The sequence below is a fragment of the Chiloscyllium plagiosum genome, chromosome 31 (assembly GCF_004010195.1).
Source record: "Chiloscyllium plagiosum isolate BGI_BamShark_2017 chromosome 31, ASM401019v2, whole genome shotgun sequence".
NCBI classification, from domain to species: Eukaryota; Metazoa; Chordata; class Chondrichthyes; order Orectolobiformes; family Hemiscylliidae; genus Chiloscyllium; species Chiloscyllium plagiosum.
In genome coordinates this window covers 5,747,485-5,760,418 of record NC_057740.1, presented here as the reverse complement: position 1 = coordinate 5,760,418, position 12,934 = coordinate 5,747,485, and the positions used below count along the sequence as shown (strand labels likewise).

At 41.6% G+C, this 12,934-nt stretch overlaps 1 protein-coding gene across 4 annotated transcripts in view; it reads right to left on the bottom strand.

Moving 5' to 3' along the window:
* dapk3 (death-associated protein kinase 3) overlaps positions 1-10,076 on the bottom strand; it is a 45,738-nt gene extending 35,662 nt beyond the window's left edge. Inside the window, exons 1-2 of one of the 4 annotated variants that reach the window (XM_043720887.1) lie at positions 9,843-10,076; positions 6,727-6,821 (exon numbers count right to left, since the gene is read on the bottom strand). The gene's annotated coding sequence lies outside the window, so the exon portion shown is untranslated. The remainder of the gene's footprint in view (positions 1-6,726; positions 6,822-9,842) is intronic. The other 3 variants (XM_043720886.1, XM_043720888.1, XM_043720885.1) reach the window with 3 other exon arrangements.
* Between the last annotated feature and the right edge of the window lie 2,858 nt (positions 10,077-12,934).

The window sequence follows — 12,934 nt, the reverse complement described above, 5'->3', positions numbered from 1 at the left end:
TGTACTCCCTCGAGAGCAAGAGCATGAGCATCCTTCTTCAGAAAAGGAGACCAAAACTACACACAATATTCTAGGTGTGGCCTCACCAAAGTCCTGTACAAATGCAAGAACACATCACTGCTCCTGTACTTGAAACCTCTCATAATGAAGGCCAACATGCCAACTGCCTTCTCTACCGCCTGCTGCACCTGCATGCTTACCTTCAGCAACTGGTGCACAAGGGCACCCAGGGCCTGCTGCACACTCCCCTCTCCCAATATACAGCTATTCAGGTAGTAATCTGCCTTGTTGTTTTTGCTTCCAAAGTGAATAACCTTACACTTATCTAAATTATACTCCATATGCCATTGATTTACCCGCTCACCCAACCTGTCCATATCATGCTCAAGCATTTCTGCATCCTCATCACATTTCACCCTCCCATCCTATTTTGTATCATCTGCAAACATTTTGGTCCCTCACCCAAATCACGACTATATATTGTGAATAGCACAGGTGCTAGCACCGATCCCTGTGGCACCCCACAAGTTACTGCCTGCCAGTTTGAAAAGGACCCATTAGTTCCTACTCTTTGTTTCCTCTCTATGAAACAAAGTTTTCTATCCATTTCAATACACTTGCCCCAATCCCATGTGCTTTAATCTTGCACAATAATCTCTTATGCGGACCACTGTCAAACGCTTTCTTAAAGCCCAAATATACCATATCGACTAGCTCCCCCTTGTCAACTCTACAAGTTACATCTTCATAGAATTCGAACAGATTTGTCAAGCATGAATCCGCTTTCATAAATCCACACTGACACTGCTTTCTAAGTGCACCGCTATAAAGTCCATGATAATGGAATTGAGAATTTTCCACATACTGATGTTTATATTTATGTTCTTATTTAGGTCCAGTGTACAGAAAAAGCCATAAGGCCCAGAACATTCGAGAAATGCTTCCTGTCCTAAGTCATCTTCCAGGTTAGCAATTACTCAAATTTAGAACGGTGTCCAATGACTTCACCCACTCACATCTGTAAACTCCTCTCGCCCTACAATGCTCTCTACGTTAATGGCAGCCTCTCATGTGCATCCCTGTTTTTCTTTGACATTCACATATTTAGTCATCCAGGACCCAAAATCTAGAATACTCCCATCTACATTTTTGACTAAGCTGCTGATCACCTCTTAAGTGCTTTATATGATACAATATCAACCATTTTCCAATTATGCTGTTAGGTACCTTAACACCCTGTACCACATTAAAAGCTGTAAAACAGAATCATATTAGTTACAGCATAGGTGGTGACTATTTGGCCCATCATATCCAATCTGGTTCCCAACTGAGCCAGTCTGAATCTCATACCTTTTACCCATAGCCCTGCAAATGTTATTTCTTCAGGTTTTTATTCAATTCTGTTTTGAAAGCTATGATTAATTCTGCTTCCATTGCACTTTCAGGCAGTGAATTCTACAAATTAACTGCTTATTGTGGAGTGAAAAAGGTTTTCCTCATGTTTCCTCTCAATCTTGATACTAGTAATCAATGAGAACAATTATTCCCTATCAGCTCTGTGTATTCTCCTGGAGGTTTTCAACACTTCGATCTAATCATCCCTCCAAGAACAGGAGCATCAACTTCAACACATATTGAAGTCTCTCATACCTGGAACCATGCTCTTAAATCTTTTCCATACCCTCTTCAATCATCATCCTTATTAAAGTGTGGTGCCCAGAAATAGGCAGCACTCTGGAATGGTATCCTTTATCTACAACTATACGAATCGTCTAACCTCTGGAGATGGTCTTCATGATGAATCTTGAAAATTAGATTTAAATTCTGAATAAATTTGTTTTCTGAAAAATTGCAAATGAGCACTGTTCCTTGGGTTTGATCTGAGCAGCAACACATTTGGTAAAGAGTACAGCTATAACAGGAATCCAGCAGAGCAGGCTTATCAGATGTAAATTCACAGGCAACTGGACTCTTTTGTAAACAACTAAAAGCTTCAGCAGGCTTCTGGATTAAAGTATGAATTATGATGTAATTCAGAAAACTGGGGACACATTGAAATTACAGGGAAATAACAATAGATTTACACTTGGAAGTACATAGACACATGATGCAATGAAAGCAAAACATTAGGGCTATTCTAAATGCAGTTGCATGCTATGAGAGTAATAGGCTTCATAGGCCTAACTGCTGCTTTCTCACATTCTGAAGCAAAGTCTTTCCATCACATCTCATTGTTACACACTGAGTGATTCAAGTATTGACTGTTGTTACTGCAATTTGAATGCTTACAATAGTCAGGGAAACTCACAACATGATGTTATCAGAAAATCTACTCGTCTACTGCTCTCAAGTTGCAAGGAACTGTAATTTACTTCAAACTAGAACAGTAAGACATTTCAGTCACTCTCTGTACTAACTGGCACCCAAATATGCCCCATTAACACAAGAGTTGTTTCATAGTAAAATCGTTATATACTCTCAATCACAAACCTCCTAACAGTCTTGGAACAGAGTTTAAAATCTTTGTGTTATTTGCTCAAAACTTACAGAAAAAGATTCTAACTATTGTAGATTCTATGAACTAAACAATTTTCCAGTGCCAATGTTATTACCTACCTCTAAGTTAGAGTGATGTCTTACAGCTGTTCTCACTCAGTCTATCGCTCTGCATTCATGTTTACCAGCAACCTAATCTTCAACACCACACAGTGAACAACACTCATACCTGTGCCATCTACAGCAAATATATTCATTAGACATTCCCCATAATTCGCAATACTGACACCACATTATCATCACATTCCAACCTCAGTCCAGGAATTATTTTTTCCTTTGATAACTCCTTTGCAGAGAATGTTCAAACATTCCAAAGCAAGATCACACATTACCACATCACAGTCACAAGTCAAGCCATAAATGAACACCACGCACCCTTAAAAACTAACATTCCTTTTTCATTTAACCCAAACAACTTACCTAATTAACTGCATTTCATAACCTCTTCAAGCTCTGACAGTGGCAAATATGTGAATACCAGTTGTGACTCTGTTCAGTAAAGCTGTGACAACATTGGTGTCATATTGGAGTTTCCATTCACATATTCGGTCTATCACTAACACTTCTATCTCTGATTTAGAGAAGCCGACGTTGGACTGGGATGGACAAAGTTTTTTAAAAAATCACAACACCAGATTCTAGTCCAACAGGTTTATTTGGAGGCACTAGCTTTCGGAGCGTTGTTTCTTGCTCCTGCTCCTGCTCCACAACCACCTGACGAAGAAACAGTGCTTCAAAAGCTAGTGCCTCCAAATAAACCTGCTGGACTATAACCTGGCATTGTGCAATTTTTAACTTATGTCTCCACCTCTGTAACATTGCCAGAGTTCAACTTCAGCTCTGAGGAGAAAGTGAGGTCTGCAGATGCTGGAGATCAGAGCTGAAAATGTGTTGCTGGAAAAGCGCAGCAGGTCAGGCAGCATCCAGGGAACAGGAGAGTCAACGTTTTGGGCATAAGCCCGATTCCTGAAGAAGGGCTTATGCCCGAAACGTCGATTCTCCTGTTCCCTGGATGCTGCCTGACCTGCTGCGCTTTTCCAGCAACACATTTTCAGCTTCAACTTCAGCTCATTTGGCACTGAAACCCCTCATCCATGTCTTTGTTAGCTTTAGAATTAACTGTTCCGATGCACTCCTGGTCAGCCTTTCAGTCTATCTCCTGTAAACTAGGGGCCACCCAACACTCTGCAGGCTGGGACCTAACTCCCATTCACCTATGTACATTCATACTGTCCTCACTAACCTACAGTGGATCTCCACATGACATCGTGGTTTTAAAATCCTCATCTTGCTTCTTTTCACTTTTGTATCCTGTCAGTACAATACAATGTCTGCTCTCATCTAATTCTGGCCTCTCAAGCATCTCAATTACATCACTGTTGGTGGCTGTGACCTCAGCTGCCCAAGCTCAAAGTTTCAGAGATCCAATCCTAAACCTCTCTGTCCCTCGAACTCCCTGTTCTCCTGTAAGATTTTCCTTAAAAACTTATCCCTTTGATGAGAGAAGCAATGGCCTAGTTGTATTATCACTGGACAGTTAATCCAGAGACTCAAGTAATGTTCTGGAGAATCAGAGTTCAAATCCTGCTAGAGCAGATGGTAGAATTTAAATTCAGTTTAAAAATCTGGAATTAAGAGTCTAATGTTGATCATGAATCCATTGTTGATTGTCAGAAAACCCCCTCTGGTTCACTCAAGTCCTTTTGGAAGGGAAACTATCATCCTCGTCAGGCCTACGTGTGACTCCAGGTCCACAGCAGTGTGGTCGAGTTGTAACTGCTCTCTGGACAATTAAGGATAGGCAATAAATCCTGGTCGAGCCAGCAATGCCCACATGCCATGACTAAATTAAAAGTAAAAAGTTTTAGGTCGTCTGCCATCTACAGCTCAGTATCAAACTTCTGCTTTCTAACACTTCTGTGACACGGCTTATGATGTTTCGTTCCATATTTAAGTTGCATCTTTATCAATTTTTTGTTCAAGTGCATAATGCCACTGGTTCTGCATGTGTTTTTGTTATATATTCACATACAACCTATTGTTAAAACTGTAGCGTGGGATCTTAACATCAACCCAAAGCAAAACAGGTAGGTTTGCAATTTCTGTTTTTTATGTTTTGAGGCAGAATAATGCTGGGTTTAATCAGCTCACAGTGTCTGGTTAACAAACATTTTGAGGATTGAGATACTTCCTCTAATTATGAAATAAGTATTTTCGCTTTTCATCAACCTACACAGATCCAGCTCACAACAGTAGTACTGCAAGGTCAGAGCTGAATTAAACTGTCATTGCATTCCTAGAATATTTTCATTGAAAAAGTATTACCTGTAATTGTTCAACATTATCTTATTGTTGAAAGGAAAGGTAATTGTATATGTACATGTTCAGAAGATAAATGTAGGAGAAAGTGAGGACTGGAGATGCTGGAGACCAGAGTTGAAAAACGTGGTGCTGGAAAAACACAGCAGGCCACGCAGCATCCGAGGAGCAGGAGAATCGACGTTTCGGGCATAAGCCCTTCTTCAGGAATTCCTGAAGGGCTTATGCCCGAAACGTCGATTCTCCTGCTCATCGGATGCTGCCTGGCCTGTTGTTTTTCTAGCACCACATTTTTCAACAGAAGATAAATGTACACTTACTGGTGCCTTTTAGGCATATCAAACTGAGAATTACAGCCATTTTAGGCTAAAGGTAGAGACCACTATTGCAAGTTCCATCACTCTCAGCATCTTCACTGCTTCTGAATTGTTCGACTACTTCTCTCACATCCTGTACTGTCTGGGCAGAGACTTCAACTCAAACACTAGGCAAACCAATGTAATTGTATCATTGGTCATTGATTAGAATTCTGCTCCCGGATATCTGATCCCTAAAGTGAGAATCCAAACATGCATGCAACTCCTGACCAAACCCTTCTACCTCCACTTAAGTATTGTATACCATTTCTCTTCTGCTTCAGAAATCCTCATCCATATCTTTGTTACCTCAGGACTTGACCAGTTCAGTGCACCCCTAGTCAACCTGGCCTTTTCCCAAAAGATGAATTTGTGTAAACCTCTGAGCCTGTCTTTTAACTCACACCAAGTACTGGTCACCTGTCACTCCCATATGCACTGTATTCACTGATTTACACTGGCTCCCAGTTGAGCACACCCAGTTCCAAAGTTCTCACCATTACTGTTGAATTCCTCCATAACTTTGCTCTTTGCTATCTCAGTAACCTGCTCTAAGTCTATGACCTACAAGTTTGTCATATTTCTTTAATTCTGGTATCTAATACCTCCCCCCCCCACCACCCCCCACTGGCATGGCACCACTAACAAAACATGGCCTCAGCTATATGGCTTTAAGTTCTGAACTCCTTCCCAAAACTTTGGTCTTTTTACTTCTTTAACAAACCTTTTGCCCTGATCTTTGAATTAAACGAGTACCACAAATGTTTTGCTCAAGAGGTGGCTTTTTAAGAACCAATTTAGAAGGATAGTGGGGTGTTGGGTAGGAGTTCCAGAAAAAGCAGAAATATTGAGCCTAGCGATTATAGAAGCCACAGACTGTGGGAAACTTGACTGTGTTGCCCTCAGACTGAACACAACTATGCCAAACTCCAGTTTGGTTTCAGAACTGGAAGAAGATTGACAACTGACATGATGATCTCAGTCTAGAAACTGCAAGAGAAATACTGTGAATAGAGGTATCCACCTTAAAGCAACAATCACAGCAAAGCATGCAAAGATATGAACAGAGCTGAAAATGTGTTGCTGAAAAAGCACAGCAGGTCAGGCAGCATCCAAGGAACAGGAGAGTCGACGTTTCGGGCATGAGCCATGCCCAAAACGTCGATTCTCCTGCTCCTTGGATGCTGCCTGACCTGCTGTGCTTTTTCAGCAACACATTTTCAGCTCTGATCTCCAGCATCTGCAGTCCTCACTTTCTCCTCAAAGATGTGAACAGAAGTGGTATATTCAAAATGCTCACTGAAGCTGCTGAATACAATCTTTCCACAATGACAGGATAGGCATGGACAGGGTAATATCAGAAATCTTTGGAATCAAACAATATTGCATTCTGAAACCAACACTTTTTGGGATATTTCTCATTTTGCCGCTCTCAAATGACTTCATCATTGATATTTTTGGTGTGTATGTGGACAAAAGTATTTATCTTGCTCACCTGAGATCCTGAGACAATGTGGCACTAAGTGCTCAGAAGGTTGCTCTACATCGATGATGCTGCATACTGAGGAATACGCGGATAAACTCTCACATCTGAAAAGTATTCAGTTTATCCATTAGCATCACAAAGGCAAATGTCTTGGTCCACAATGTTGCCATATTGTCATCTATCAGCACTGACCAATATGAGGTATTGGCAGCTTTGCCATCACCAATCTGACACTTGGTGCTAAAGACAACACTCATCACAGAAGGTTCCATTGTTCTGTCCAAGGTCAGCAGTCAGATGACACACAGGTTATAGTCCAATGTGTTTATTTGAAATCATAAGCTTTCAAAGCATTGCCCCTCCCTCAGGTGAAGTGATAGAGAAGCACACAGGCACAGAATGTATAGGCAGATTAATCAAAAGATCATACAATTGGTGTGGTGAATGGAGTGTTGACAGGCCAAATAATAGGTCTCTGCAGGTGATCAAGAGTGTCAGACAGTGTGAATAAAATGTTATCAGCTGAATAACAAGCGAAGAGATACCTTGCCTCCAGCACCTCACTGTTTACTGCAACTTCTTATCTGATCCAAGTCATGCTAGCTGAGCCTTTGTCTGACACAACCCAAAACTTAACTCTTACCCTTCCTGCTCATACCGTATACACTTTCTCATTAGCTCAGAGAAAAGGCTGAACAATTTCCACATTCACTGTCTCAGAAGCATCCTTGACATTTCTTGAAAGGACAGGGTAGCCAACTCTTCAGCTTCAACTCAGTGCTAATTTAATGACATCTGTGCTGATTTGGCCAATCCATTGAATTTATCTGTCGAAAATGTGTCAGACAGTACAATCTCCAGAGCCCCATCAGGCAAGGTTAGCATAGTTCACCATAACAATCACACAAATCAGTATCTCTCATGATAGATGTCTGCCATTACCTTGTGTCCTAATCTGTCTTAGCATCAGTTCAAGTCGTTTTGTCTCAAATGTTGTTTGGTAGCATTTAGAGTCGGAGGCACAGAAATATACAGCACAGAAACTGACCCTTCAGTTCCATTTTCTGGCATTTAACCCACATCCCTTGAAACCCTTCCTAATTATGTACCATCCAGATGCCTTTAAAATGTTGTAATTGTACCAGCCTCCACCACTTCCTCTGGCAATTCATTCCATACATGCACCAGCCGGCTTGCAAAAGTCACCCCTTAGGTGCTTTTTAAATCTTTTCCCTCACACCCTAAATCTATACTTTTTAAGCTTTGGACTTCCCACCCCAGAGTAAAGACCTTAGCTATTTACCCTATCCATATCTCTTATGATTTTATAAACTTCTATGAGGTCATCGCTCAGCTTCTAATGCTCCAGTGAAAAATGCCCCAGTCTTTTCAGTCTTTCCCCATAGCTCAAACACTCCAACCCCTGGTAAATCCTTGAAAATCTTTTCTGAACCTTTTCAAGTTTAACATCTTTCCTAATGCAAGGAGATCAGAATTGAAGGATATATTCCAAATGTGGCTAACCAATGTCCTGTATGATCACAACATGACCTTCCAACTATAGTCAATGCACCACCCAATAAAGGCAAGTGTACCAAACACCTTCACTATCCTATCAATCTGTGACACCACGTTCACGGAATTATGAACCTGCACTTGAAGGTCTCTTTTCAACAATACTCCCCAGGATCCTCCCCATTAAGTAGGTAACTTCTGCCCTGATTTGTCCGACAAAAATGTAGCACCTCACATTTAGCTAGATTAAACTTCACCTGCTACTCATTGCCCCATCTGATCATGGTCCTCTTTGAAATGAGTTGCTTGCAGTACAGAATCTGAACATTGCCAATGTTTCAACTGAATAACTATTGCAATTGGTATACCCCATTATCTTCCCCACATTGCAATCACATAAAAGCTAACAGTATTTTTGCAGTACTCGCAGATGAAATCAATTAGTTGTGCCTGCAAATTTCAACCCGGGTGCAATTCCAGTTTCAGATGCATCAGCAATTCACTATTTGGGAGCTAAATGTTTAAACAGATTTTTCAATAATGGCTGTGATGAGAGGTGATTCATATTATATCCTTGAATAATGTCCACTTCTGTGCACTCTCTAGGAAAAGTCACCAGATAAACAGCAGAAACCCCGTGTAATTTTCTCTTATTAGTCTGGGGACAGTGCAGTCCAATAGTAGCAAACCCTACCACAATGTTTCAAACGATGAATTGACTGACTTCGATAACAGTAAACATAATATCCAGTCACAAGAGGATGTACACCATACAATATAACATACAGGCAAAGTTCATGAGAACAATCTTACCCATTAAGTAGTATCTTCACAAGTATTAATAAATTTTGAAATTAAAAATGAATCAGTAAACAAAACCTAATCAGTTACAACAACAACAAAAGGGTATAGCTGCATTTTTGCCATGAGTTTGCAATAGTCATTCACAATAAGTCATTTCATGAAAAGCTTATTTTGATCTATTTTGACAATGGTAGCTAAGATCTCTAAAGACAAGCAGGAGGCTGGAAGAATACAGCAAAACAGGAGGTGGAGAAGCCAACGTTTCTAGTGAAAGGAGGGTTACACTCGAAAGGTCGATTTCTCCAGCTCCTGATGCTGCCTGGCTTGCTTTGATCTTCCAGCCTCCTGCCGGTCTACCTTGGACTCCAGCATCTGCAGGGGGTTTTTTTTTGTCTCTTAACTACAAAATATCCAGAATTTGAACACCCTGCACCATTTCGCGAATCATGCCCAGCCTGAGTGCGCAACACATCACCAAATCCGCGAGTATTTTGGATCCTCAAACAAGACAAGGCACAAATTCGTGTGGTCATTAAAACCATACTCTCCAGCCTTTTGTCTCCCCTTTCACTTCAAATGAAGCAAGCCCAGGTTGGGACTGCCCACATCCCAGTTCTGGGCAGAGTCCAGAAGGTGGCATGATTCAAGTTTTAAATGAACAATAACCAAGAGTGAAGTTATATTGGTGAAGCCGGTAGAGTTGTGCTGGTTCAGGAGGTCGGAGTGCCCAGGCTCCTCCTCACACCACCCTCTCTCTGATCCACACTCATTGTTCCGCCGAAGAAGGACGCAAACCATTAATTTACCAAAGATGGCCCGAGTCACTCAGACTTTCCCAGAGACATGATTCACGGCCTTACCCGCCGCCGCCGACGGATCGACTGGACTCTCCCTCACCACAGTCCCCCGCTCTCTCCGGCCCCGCCACGGCAACCGGGCCAGAACTGACGTCACAGCCCGCCCATCCGCCACTCCGATTGGCTGCGAAAGCTGTCATTCACCCACCAGAACATCCGGTGACGTGCCATAAGGTGATGAGCATTATCCCGCCTTTCCATCACTCTGGTTGGCCAGTTCGCCTGTCCATCACCATCCCTACCGGTGGCATGGCGTGAGGCGGTTTGAAGGGCCACTTCCTGCCCTCTGTTCTTGATTAAACAATTGTCCTGTCCATCATTGAGTGTTGGGCATTAACCGTTTCCTCTTCGTTCTCATTGGCCGCAGCTGGGAGACAGCTCTGTGATTGGCCGGGTGCGCCGTTATGGTGTGGTAGATGCAGCGGCCTCGCTGCTCAATTGTTAACAGTGCGGCCAGGCAGAGGTGGGGGCGGGGAATGTATCCTCAACACTAATTTTGTTCCAAATCGTTACTTTTACTCTTTTATTTGTTATGTCGCTTAAGCAACTTATCAGATTGAAGATAATGTTATTACGACGTCTTTGGAGGTTGCCTACCGAACACCTCCTGAGGTAACCCTGCTCAATCTTCACGTATTTTCTGAAGTCCTTCCCTGCATTGATTTGGGAAGAATATTCTAGATTTGGCATGCAGGCGAATATTTTAGAGTCAGGAACAAAAAGAAATTGCTAAAGAAACTCAGCAGGTGTGGCTGCATTTATTAGATGAAAGTGGAGTTAAATGTCTGTTCAGGGGCATCTTACAGTAAGGCACAGCCAGCACCGGTCTATCTTATTCTATCACTGGCTGAGCGGGCATCTGTAACTTATTTCACGGCTCCCATTTGAGTCAAGATTTTTAAAAACCTAGATGTTTTACTTCACGTTTCTCCTGCGGCAACAAATATGATAGGGTATCTCATAGCACCATATAGTACCTTGGCTTCTACTTGTGAAGCCATATCGTTGAAGTTATCATTTCATAGAAGTGCACTTTTTCTAAGTGTCCACGTATTTCATTACTATAGTAAATTATCCCTTGTGGAATTTTATGTTACCAAACTTTGGTAACATCTGCAAATTTCAAGTTGGTAACAACAATACGCAAGTCTGGGTCAAAAAACCTGAAGAAGGGCTTATGCCCGAAACGTCGATTCTCCTGTTCCCTGGATGCTGCCTGACCTGCTGTGCTTTTCCAGCAACACATTTCCAGCTCTGATCTCCAGCATCTGCAGACCTCACTTTCTCCTCCTGGGTCAAAAAACCACCTAGGGGAAACACTGAATATTATCTCCATTCTAATACTGTCTTCTAGTGCACTTGGTTTTGAAAACACTGGATACTGCAAAGCTTATGGTATTTAACAACATACTAGCAATACGCTTGAAGACTCAACAGGCACGCCACTAATCAAAGCTCCAGTACAGCTCCAAACACCTTACAGAGTGCCCAGGAATGTCTTGGCAAACTAAACAAGACACACCCAGTGCACTGTTAAGTAGGACTTGCGAAGTAATGCACAGTGGCAGTAGTATACTGTAGACCATAAAGAATCACTGCAGTTGACTTCCCATGTGTCCTTCAACAGCACCTTCTTAATCCCATAACTTCTACCATCTAGAAACAAAGGCAGGAGATCCATAGGTACACACCAACTGCAGGTTCTCCAAGCTACATCTTCAGTGGCACTGGGTCAAAATCTTAGAACTCCATCTTAACACTGAATATCCCCCCCAACCAAGGTCTGCAGGGGAGTCCAAGATGACAGCTGACCACCACCTTCAAGAACAACTAGGGATGGGCAATAAATTGTAACCCAGTCAGCAACCCCACATCCCATTATTTTGTTTAAAATTAAAGTTTTGCTCAGTCACCTGTTGCATGCATTTTAAATCCTGTTCAGACATGACAAATCTGTGGGACTCGTGGGGCATTAACTTTCAAGCTAACACTCACTGGGCTACTAAATAACAATCATTTAAACATTGACATGATCTCTGCTTCAACTACAGACATTAAGACCACATTCACAGCTCAATGGGAAAGCTGTTCCCTTGCATGGTCCTGTTTTTAAGTCCAGAATTTATTTTGTCACATCACTGAGCTACCCATATGTAAAGGATTGCATTTAATTCTTTTAATAAATTGCTTTGAACAATATGTACATATCACTCCAGCAGTAATCCCGAACAATTTCCTTTGGTTGATAAATAATGTAAATAGAGTACCCATGGTACTCCCTTCATCCAAAAAGGTATTTGGTTGCAAAAAAACACCAGTCTTGAGATTCTATTACCACTTAAACACTGAAAAACTCTATACTGCTTTCTTTCTAAAGATTGAAAGCATTTCCTTTTCTTTCCCAAAATCCACAACCCTCAATTATAGAGTACGTCACTGTGCCCTTCAAGCCTGCTCTACCAAATCAATCAATAATTTTAGCCTCAACTCCACACTACTGAATGTTTCAAATAAACCATATTTCGTAATCCAGCTATCTTCCTCAGGTCTTCAAAATATTTTAGATCCACTGCTTTGATGTAGTGAATTCATTGGAGAACCCTCAAAATGTTTCCTATATTAACAAGGTAAGCCTCATTCTTAAACTGACACAGTTCTAATAGTCTCCAAGTTTCCTCCATCTTTCAGAATTTCAAAACAGATCAACCATTCTTTTCACCTATAATATTCAGAGCTTCTTCCTATTGAAGTTAGAGCATAAAACTACACCTGTGTAAACTCGCCTGAAAATATGGGAATGCGAAATTCCACATTTCACCTGCAGTTTAACTACATTTGGTACAGGATAGAGCAAAATTCATAACCACCTAAAAGCAACATGAAATACAGAGGAACCCCCATTACCCAAAAGGAGGCAGGCAGGGAGTAGTTCATTCAGTTAATCGAATGCCAGATTACAGTTTAGCCAAGCATTGATACTGTGCGATCTTGCCAGATAATCCGAAATTTGGATTTCTAGAGGTTCCCCTGCAGATGCATTT